This window comes from Triticum aestivum, chromosome 2B (genome assembly GCF_018294505.1).
Source record: "Triticum aestivum cultivar Chinese Spring chromosome 2B, IWGSC CS RefSeq v2.1, whole genome shotgun sequence".
Classification (NCBI taxonomy): domain Eukaryota; kingdom Viridiplantae; phylum Streptophyta; class Magnoliopsida; order Poales; family Poaceae; genus Triticum; species Triticum aestivum.
In genome coordinates this window covers 694,490,200-694,500,682 of record NC_057798.1, presented here as the reverse complement: position 1 = coordinate 694,500,682, position 10,483 = coordinate 694,490,200, and the positions used below count along the sequence as shown (strand labels likewise).

The 10,483-nt window shown below is 44.5% G+C and overlaps 1 long non-coding RNA gene and 1 pseudogene across 1 annotated transcript; one reads left to right on the top strand and one right to left on the bottom strand.

Annotated features, from left to right (window-relative positions):
- Positions 1–1,324: 1,324 nt before the first annotated feature.
- On the top strand, positions 1,325–2,491 carry LOC123046768 (uncharacterized). The gene is made up of 3 exons (XR_006422589.1): positions 1,325–1,538; positions 1,623–1,732; positions 1,849–2,491. It is a non-coding gene; the product is annotated as an uncharacterized lncRNA (long non-coding RNA).
- Positions 2,492–2,634: 143 nt separating this feature from the next.
- LOC123046767 (putative disease resistance RPP13-like protein 1) lies at positions 2,635–8,974 on the bottom strand (annotated as a pseudogene).
- Between the last annotated feature and the right edge of the window lie 1,509 nt (positions 8,975–10,483).

The following is a 10,483-nucleotide window of genomic DNA, read 5'->3' as shown; positions in this document are numbered from 1 at the left end:
GTCAGAGAGCATCTTCGAGGACATAATCGACAATGCCGAAACGGGATAAAATATCCCAACCCTATTGCCAGGGTAGAGGACTACAATGTCCGACGAAGCGTATCTACACCCATGTAGGGTGTTGCGTGTATATGTATTAAACTATTAAATGAATCAAACTAATTTAGTAAATCCACCAGCCAATTGATCCTATGACGGAATGAATCCAATTTCCAATTCACAGCGATCTACCCTTTCCTTGTTAAGTTAAAATTCACCTCAATATGGTGTCCTTGTCTCACAACCAACCAAATACATGACAATGCCTAAGTTAGGATGAAGGATCAAAGATGTCAACCAGAGGGAGGGGCGGGGGTTGAATAGGCGACTGGAATTTTAACATTTTCTTAGTTGATTTTAGGGATAGCGGAATTAAGTTTCTCCATGTTGCTAAGTGGAACAACATATATGATAAAGTAAATAGCAGCACGTTTATCCCGAAGTTCATACCCTTGGGGTGGGGGGTGTGGGGTTGCTAAACTCCATGGACAGGTGGAAGCTAACCTATACCCTCAATGACAACAAATGACTCGTCTTGTTCTTTGAGTCTCGACCAACAAATGCTCTTGCTCCCTTCACCAAAGAGTATGCCTCGTTTGAAGCTTAGATTAATCTCTCATTTATTTTTCCTTTTCTTTGTTATTTAGTTTTCTTTCTTTTGTCCTTTACGTTATTTTTATTATATTTTCTTTTATTTTTTTGCCTCTTTAATTTAATTTTTCACATTATATTTTAAAGTTTTATTTTTAGTGTTCTATTTTTATTGTTATGGGACATGAGACTTTTTCTATTAATTGGCTTATTCTATTATTTATTTGCATTTTTACTATTATTTCATCATAAATGTGTCGACTTTAATCTTAACACATATGGACATTTTGATCTGAAATATTTAAGAAACTGTTTAAGATATGCAAAACATATATATTTGAAATGTGCGAATATGTTTAAATCAAAAGGAAAACGCTATTTCACGTATAATATGGGGTCTTAACACTTTTTTTACAGTTCAAAGATTTTATTTCTAATAATGTGAATTTTTAATTTAATATACATGAATAAGTTTCACAAAGCCGTATGAACAAAATTAAATACGAGATGAAGCATTTTATTAACCTGTTAAATTATTCACTAATATTTCGTTTATTAAATTGATTATTTTTTTGAGAAATATAAAGTGATTACTGAATATATTTTTAATATGTATACTTTTTGGGAAAATATAAAAATATATGCGCCAATGGCCTGTGCCAATGTCCGGCCCATTTAGCTAGTTTGTCTTCTTCAGGCTTGCCCTCCCACGCCACGCGCCGATAGTTGCAAGACGCCGCCGCCCGGGATGCCCGACGTTCCTGCAAGCGGGGGCTGGCCCGCCGTGATGGCAGTGCGCTCAGGGAACGCCTCGCAGGCGAGCTCGCCAACATCCCCCATCCGACCAACCTCTGGGCGCCGATGCGGAGGCGCTGTGGCCAGATCCAACCGCAACTTACCAATCTCTGGTGGGCAGTGGCTCCTCGTCATCCTGCGGTACTGTCGAGCTCCCTGTTTATTCTCCATGAACTGATGAAGTTCTTGCATTGCAGAGGAGCTTGTTTTAACAGCTTTATTTTGAGTTAAGGGAGCATCCTATGCTGGTTTAAGACGATGGGCAGCTTAACTTCCTGTAGCGTCTTACTTGAACAGTATGATTTGAGTGAGTACTTGTTTCTGAGATGTGCAGGTTGCCTTGGATTCAGTTAACTTGTCCTGTTCTTTACTTGTGCCTATATATCATTGACTAGAAAATTTGTTTGCTTACCACATTCACAGGCCGGCCAGCTCAGGAAGTCTGAAAACGATAAGCATGATCGACAACAACTTGAGCACAACAGAAAAGATTGATTACGCCATCAGGTATAATGTACATTTTCTAATCTTTTGTTAGTGCACACATCAAAGTAAGCTACCACTCGATGTAAGTGCTCCAGATCAGGAGCAAAATTATTCATGCACAGTTCGAAGACAGCATGACTTGTCCAGCATCACAAACAGAGTAAAAAGAGTTTTCTTCTGATCAAGAAAATTCAGATACATAAAAATATCCGAAGCAAAGACATGAATAGTTTTCTTATTGATAACGCAATATATCACGCAAAAGAGGAGAGCTCCTCCGATACAGCGCTACACATGCGAGGGATGGCAATGAAATGATGAAACTGGAGCGGGCCGTACCAGCTCTTTTTTCTTACAGGAGGCCATATCAACTCTGTTTCCCCGACGTTACTGTTGGGGTTTCGCATGGTGATATGACCTTATGAGCAAACCTTCGGCATTCTCGTCCCATTTTCAGTTACACACTGGAGAAAGGAGCTCGTACAGTCAACAAGAAACGAGGAGCTTTATTGTGCCTCACTTTGATGAGAATTTTTATCGTGCCTCACAGGCTCCAGCAAGCTTCAGGATCAGCTTGAAAAAACAGAGACCACGAGCACAAGTCCACAAAGCAAACAACCACTGACAGAATGAGTCCAGACCAGTAGCAAAATTCTGTGAAGATCCAAGATAGGATAGTACAGACACACTGCATCACAAAGATAGTTTGAAGCATCACAAAGATAAAGGAAAATGGGAAGAGATGAGCTCATTAGGATGTACCAAGATAGCATAGTAGTATACTACACACACACTGCGTCGCTGATATCACAACAGGAAACTAGTAATCGGCGACGGCACACCAGGTTACAGGCTTGCATATCCAACTTTAATCATTCTTGCACACATTAGGCGTCTGCCGAGGCCATCCTGACTTCTGAGTCTGGCTGATCAACACATGAATTTAGTTAAGAGTAACCCCACATATCCTCCTTCTCGTGTCAGACGAGAGCTACTATTCCTGTCTCTGAAGTGCTTTGTTTTAGCTTTTTTTTCCTTGAAAAGGTGCATTGTTGTAGCTGCAGAGCATATCTGAATGGCGGAAATTTCGGACACAACTTGTGCAACAAACAACATAAAACATCTGCAGGTTTATCTCGTGTACTCCCTCCGTTCCTAAATATAAGTCTTTGTAGAGATATTAGTATGAACCACATACGAATGTATATAAATGCATTTTAAGCGTAGATTCACTCATTTTGCTCCGTATGTAGTCTATAGTGGAATCTCTACAAAGACTTATATTTAGGAACGGAGGGAGTAGTTCTCTGTGCAGTCAAGGAAATGAAAATTAATTATATTTTTCAGTTGACAAGACAAGATGAATAGCAAACAGCGAAACATGCCGGTTTACCTGTTGCATGATAGTATATGTTGAGCAGCCTAATTGAATGCCTGCAGAGACAGCTCATTCTGGAATGAGCACACTGCACATTTATGAGGGTCTGTCAACTCTGAGGGTATACGGCGGAAGATTTCCTCAAAAGCAGAGACAGCTTAGAAACATGTGCTTAACATAGCAGCCAGTAATCAATTGGAGTACATAAAGTAATTTTCACTTTTCGCTTGCTTGTTTCTAGCAGACTGCATTGGTCAGCTAGTTCCTTGCTGCAATGATTGATTTCCAGTTCTTCCAGTGAAAATGGGAGACCTGCTTCCGGCAGCCTTGAGATGCCCAGACAATCCCATATCTTTAACCTCTTGAGGGAAGGAAGGTTGTGCAGGCCCCCAGGAAGATCTACGAGATCACGACACCGATTGAATTCGAGCTCTTGCAGGGACTTCAGCAGCACAAGCGCCCGCTCTTGCTCATCTGTGAGTCTCGTCATTTTCATGGGACCAAGATGTAGTCTTTGCAGGGAGGTGAGGTGCTTGCAGAATGACGTGGTAAGGACAGATGGGTCATCGATCTCAAGCCTTTCCAGCCGAGGGCACAGCGTTGAAAAGCTCTCCAAACATGGTGGCAAGCCAGGACAGTCTGATACATTCAAACGCCCGAGGCTGCCAAGGGGTTGTATGCCTTCTAGTTCAGTGACGGTGAGCGATCCACAGCATCTAATCTCCAATTCTTCCAGTGCCGTGCATGAGTGCAGCCGTAGAGATTGCAAACCTGGGCTGTGATATACATTTAACTTTTTAAGGCTTGTGATATCTCTAGGGAAGCAGAGCTGCAGCTTTTCTTGGGAATATTCAACGATCTCAAGTTCCTGAAGTGATTTCGGGAGGAGCCATCTTCCGCTTGCCTGGTCATCTGTTACGTCTTTATGTACCAATGACGAGAACAGGTCGGGGCAGCCTCGAATGACTAGCTTCTCAAGGGAGGTAAATCCAGAGAAGCATTCCTTGGCCCCGTTAAATGTTAGGCGGGGGCAGTCCCAAATATCAATCATCTTGAGTGACTGAACGTGCAAGAGTCAGTCTCGAGCTAACCAGGTCAATGCCTCATCTGGATTTCCTGATGACAGTACTGTTGTTAATAGTCTGTTTTCTTCCTCTTCCATCGGACAATACTGTTGTTAATAGTACTGTTGTTATATGGGCGCAATTTGCTAAAGCCAATTTCTCTAGGCCTGGCGCATGTTGCAGCATCAACGATAGCCACTTCCCCGCTATTCCACATGACTGAATACTGAGACTTTTAAGAGATGGGAAGGCATTGCAGTTCATAGCTGTCACATCCTCAAGGGTATACTCTGGCGACACATCTGAAGGGAAAAGTTGTTCGCAGTCTACTATTGTCAAACTTGCTAAAGAGACAAGATGACTAAAACCTTCGAACGAAAAAGACCTTAGATTTCTGCAACCATATATCTCCATCAATTTGAGGTTTCCAAGGTTATGGAATGCCAAAGTTTTGTCATCCAGTATCCTCAATTCATCAGAAGATTCATCAAAACCATCGCCTCTGTAGCCATAAGTATTCCCAATTTCTAACTTTTCTCCAGATGATACCTCCATATACGGAAATCTTGGAACTTCTCTGATGAGTACCTTACAACAGGTAGTTGAAGGTGGAAGAGGCTTCAACACTTCCAAATGAGGGTAATAATCCAGAATCAAATTCCTAAGACCGGGCAGCCATGATCCCTGAGTGATTCCAGAATTATCATCGTTATCAAACAGATCAAACTCCTTCAATGCTTTACAATATTTGATCTGCAGTACCCTTAAGCTGGAGCACAGACCCTCGACAGAAGTGCTTGAGCATCTCACTAACTTAGGCATGTCGATCAAAACTAGCTCCTCCAGTGAAGGAATCAATACTTCTTTTACTTCCCACATGTTGCTCAACTTCAGCTTTGTAAGAAATGGAAGACTTCCCAGAGATGGAAGTGTTCTCCATGTTCCACAATAATTAAGATGAAGCGACTGCAATGAGGTAACTGAGATATTGTTGGCAAGCCAAGCTGGTGAAGTGGTACCATTATACCAAGATATTTGTAGATGTTTTAAATCCATGTATGGTTCAAGACCCTCAATCACTTCTCTTGCCATGTTTGCAGAAGATTCAAATCTAGTGTCACTGACAAACTCATACTCTGAATATGCATCCTTCCAGGACAAGTGAAGCTCTTCTAAGTGTTCCTTGTTTCTTAATCCTGCTCCATAAGCCTCCTCCCGGGTTTTAACACTGTCAAGCTGAGACACCCCAAGTTGAACAAGCTCGTTCATGTATTTGAGTTGTGTTATCTCAAAGCCACCAGAAATTCGAACCTTAAAATCATGTAGCTCCTGGATAGATGTCATGTTACCAATGCTAGTAATGGAAGAATGGACTCTCTTGTGTGCAACTAGATGTCGCAGGCTAACAAGATTATGCAACAAGCCATTGGGTAGAGAAGTATCCATGCTTGATCCAACATCTAATACTTGAAGATGCAAAAACGTACTCAAAACTTGTGGCACAATCCCATCCAACTCAAGTTTTAGGTAACGAAGATGCAAAGGATTTGCCAAACTGCACAGGAAGGAATTAAAACCGGTGGATGCTTCAGGCACTTGAAACAGATAAGTGGATAAGATACTCGTAGCAGGCGTAAATTTTGTGCCTTTTGGAATATATCTTGGAACAACTGTACAAAGGAAGAGTCAAATTTTCCAAGTACAACCAATGTTCTCAACTTGGTAACTGATGTAACTGAATTTCTCAGATGTTCTTCAAACTTCTCATTACGAGGAATGTTCCCGTGCAGATCTTTGTTGTATGCAGAACCGGTTACTATTGACAAATGCTGTACAGTTGGCAATATTTTATTGCACTGTGGACCATCTATAGTCGCACATTTGGTCCTTGAAACCATCCTCGCAAAATCATGCATGAGATCACACATAGAGTACCAAATCTGACGGCATAGAGAGAATTCTTCTTCCTCATCCAATTCTTGTTGTTCTTCAATTTGTTGAAAGAATCCCAGGTTTACCAATTGATTCAGATATTCCCACCCTGTATCCTCCAATCTCTTATTTTGGGTGCAATTCACAAATCCCTGAGAAATCCAAATATAGACTAAATCCTTACCAAGAAACCTATATTTGTTAGGAAATATAGAACAGTAAGAGAAACATTGTTGTAAACGGTATGGTAGCTCATCATAACTAAGCTTCAAAGCAGGCATGATGCCTCCACTGACTCCCAGTGACTTCCAACTTTCTTTCTTGAGAATGTTACTCCAATGATCAGCGGTAAGATGATCCCTTAATAGCGACCCAGTAGTTATTGCTGCTAAGGGGTTGCCCTTTAACTTCTCTATTATGTGCTGCCCAATTGTGCTAAAATTTCCAGGAAATTCATAGTTTCCATCACCTAATGCACATGATTTGAACAATAACTCGAAGTCATCATTTTCCAATGCACCTAACTTAATTGGTCTTGTTGTTCCAATCATTTTTGCAACAGACAATTTTCTAGTTGTCACAAGAATCACATTACCAATAGCATTGTCGTGCCGAAAAGGAGCCAATAGTTGGTTCCACTGGTAATTGTTCTTGTCATCCCAAACATCATCTAAAATAAGTAAAATCCTCTTTGATTTAACATAACTTTTCAAGATCTCCTGAAGCTTCACAAAGCAGTCTATTCCTTCATGTCTTTCTTGAGAAACAAAGCTCAACATCTCTCTTGTGAGCCTCATTTCATCAAAGTTGCGAGACACCCAAACCCATATTCTATGGTGAAATTGCCTTTCCACTTCTACATCATTGTATACAAGTTGAGTGAGAGTTGTCTTTCCAACACCTGCAATGCCTACAATAGGCACAACAATTAATTTGTCAGATCTGCCTTCTGTCATCATCAATTTCATGATGTGTTCCTTTTCCTTAACTCTTCCATACACATTCCTTGGAACAAGACTTGGTGTTCTGAGGTGCTGATCTGAACTTGAAGTACAGTCGGATCCATGTAGCTTTAGAATCTCACCCACTTCCCTTCCGATGTATTGCAACTGACCAGCTATTTTTTTAATCTTGTTGGACAATTCAGCCATGTCCCAAGGGGTGACCGTGTTAGCCGCAGTAATTGGCGTCACATTTGCATTAGCATCACTAGTGCTGCAATAGGAAAAAGACCGTGAATTGGCTATTAGAACCACAGTGAGACTCTTAACTTAATGACTTCTAATATTTTTCGGTGCAATGTATAGATTCTTTAGTTACCTTGACGGGTTTGGCGGCTGGTTGTTTAGTCCAGGTATACAAATCTTGCTATGGTTGAGCATACCTGCTGTCCCACTCGTTGGTCCGCACTTGATCTCTGTGGGACAGTATTTACATCTTGCTTTCATAGGCTGTTCGTTTACTTCTTGTATGACATCAAAAAGTTCCCATGCCTTGGACCGTCGTCTCTTTCCTTTTCTGCTGGATGAGCTGCCAATTACAGTAGGCTCACCGGTGCTGCAGTAATAAAAAGATGGGGTTATTAGGAACATATAATGGCCTCAAGCAGATGTATATGAACACTTTTTTCTTAAATGTGCTCATAGCCTCCCTCATACTCCCTCCGTTCCATATTAGTTGTACTAATCAGCGACGATTAATATGGAACGGAGGGAGTACAAGGTAAGGGGTGTATGTACATCTGAGCTTGAAAGAATACTCTACTCTATACCCAATTCTCTTTTAAGTACCTTGAAGGGTTTGCTGGATGTTCTCCAGGAGGTTTCTTTGCACAAGTCACAGAATGCTCATTCTCCAAATGCTTTTTCATAGATGATGTACCGTTCGTCTTCGTATCGCACTTAAACTCATTTCTACAGTGTACACATACTGCTTTGACAGGTTTTCCATTATCTCTTTGTGTGATCGTGAAGTGTTCCCATACCACGGACCGTAATTTGCCAACATTGCTCTGTCTCTGTGCTATATCACCATCACCCCTCGGTATCTCATTGAGTCGCTCAGCTACAAGCACACCTTCGGGCTCACCCCTTGTAACTGTGCCAAAAGAAATCGTGGAGCAGAAAAGCAATGGCGTCCTTGATCAGATACGACCAATTTAAATTTTTGGCGCAATATAAGATCAAACTAATAATTAGCTGACTTGGATTAATTGGGTGTAGAGAGATTTACGCTTACCTCTTCGGAGTAGCTCGCTTGGATCTGCAGGGGCAGGCAGACCTTGGACTTGGTGTTGGAGCCTGTAGTAGTCGAGCTCGTCGACAAGATCGTCGGCTTCATAGAGCCGCTCTTCGAGAAGAGCGAAAGCTTCATCCAGAAGCTCGTTTGCGACCCCCGTACTCTTGGCAGTAGAGTAGTGACCACTGTCTGGACTTTCCAGATCTCCGACTTGATCTTCTGGATGTCATCGGCAAGTCCGACTTGCCGAATCCAGGCATCGAGCTTATCGATCTTGAGGGTTGCAGAGATGGTCTCAACCAGCCACCCAATCGAGGCCGCCATCAGATCCGGCAGAAGATGTTCGCTGGAGATGGTTTCTTGTCAGTGGAGAGTGTGGGGGGAGTCGAGGCTCGAGGGTGGGGAGCACGCGAGCAGAGCAGAAACAATATACTACAAAATGAGCCGAACGCGGAAGGAAGGAGGGAAAGCAGAGCACACTCTCTCAGCTCAGTCCATCGTGGAGCAGACACACAAAGCTCTATGGGCTACTTTGAAAAAAGAGATCTATGATCTGTGCGTGTGTTCGGCCTGTCGATATTCACAAGTTTGGCCCAGGCTATAGTTCTTCTGTTTGATTCTGGTAAGCGGCGACCCATTTTGTCCGCGCGCGTCCATTTAGGTCGCGGCGAACAGAAAAATCGGCCCACCGCGCCGAACCAAACGGACGCGTGTCCGCTTTTCGTCCGCGTGCCGATCATTCCCGGTCCATTTTTGAGCCTCATTTGCGCCGGCACGGACACGAGGTGGACGCGCGACGCGCGCCAACTACTCCCCCTGGCTCGTCAGTCGGTGGCAGCCTCCACCATTTCTCTCCACTTTCCGCAAAACCCTCCCGCCCGCGCGTGCTCCCACCACTCGCGATGGACGATGACCTCGATGCCGCCGCCGGCCTCGCCTCCCTCGCCTCGTCCGGCATCACGACCGCCCCCTAGGCAAAGGCAAGCCTCGTGCCCGCCGCAAGACCGCCGTCGTGCCCAAGCTGAAGAAGAAGCTGACGCCCGAGGAGCGGGCAAGGGAATCGGCGAAGAGAAAGGGCTGGAGGCACGCGGCGGATGCAAGGGACCAAGCCATCGCGGCGGCCGCGCAGCAGGAGGCCACCAACGCCCGAGTCGCGACGACAATGAGGGATGCGCTGATGTTCCTAGGGTTAAACCCTGGCCAGCATGGCCTCGTCAACACCGTTGTGGCCGCGGCCAGCACCGGCTCATCCGCGTTTCCTCGGATGGTGCTGCCCTAGTCGCCCTGCGTGTCGGCGATGCAACTGATGCCCGGTTTTCATGTCTACCCGCAAGCCTCCCGGCTCTCGGGGAATGCTCGCCCGAGGTTAGCGTGGTGGCTCCTTCCACGCTCGCGTCCGCGCCCATCGACCTCAACGCCACACTGGTGGCCGGTGGCTCGTCATCCGGAGGGGCGAGGAAACACGTGCGGCCGGTGCCAGCCGACGTGCTGCCGGGCACAGGCAACCTGTTCGACGGAATGCCAGCCTCCGGCGACGACAACTTCATGCAGAACATCATCTTTGAGGGTGGGCGGCGATCGCTGGCGGTGCCACCGGGGCTGGCTACGATCCTGACGAGACACAAAGACAGGACGGACGAGGGCATGCAAGACATGGTATGCTAGCAAGCGCCCCTCTTTGTGTCATTTCGTTTATGCTTGCATGTCCATTTCCATATCCATATCCATTTGCCAATATGATTGCATGCAATTCATTTGTAGGCATTCCAAGCCTTGGAGGCATTGAAGGTCCAACACCATGGCAAGTCCTTCAACCTCTCCCATTGTTGGAGGGTCATCAAAGACGAGGAAAAATTTAAGGCGCAATATGCCGCCCTCATGTCATGTGAGGGGAAGAAAGTCGTGGAGGAGGTTGGGGAGGGCGAGAAGCCACGGCTGTGGGGGAAGACCAACTTCAAGA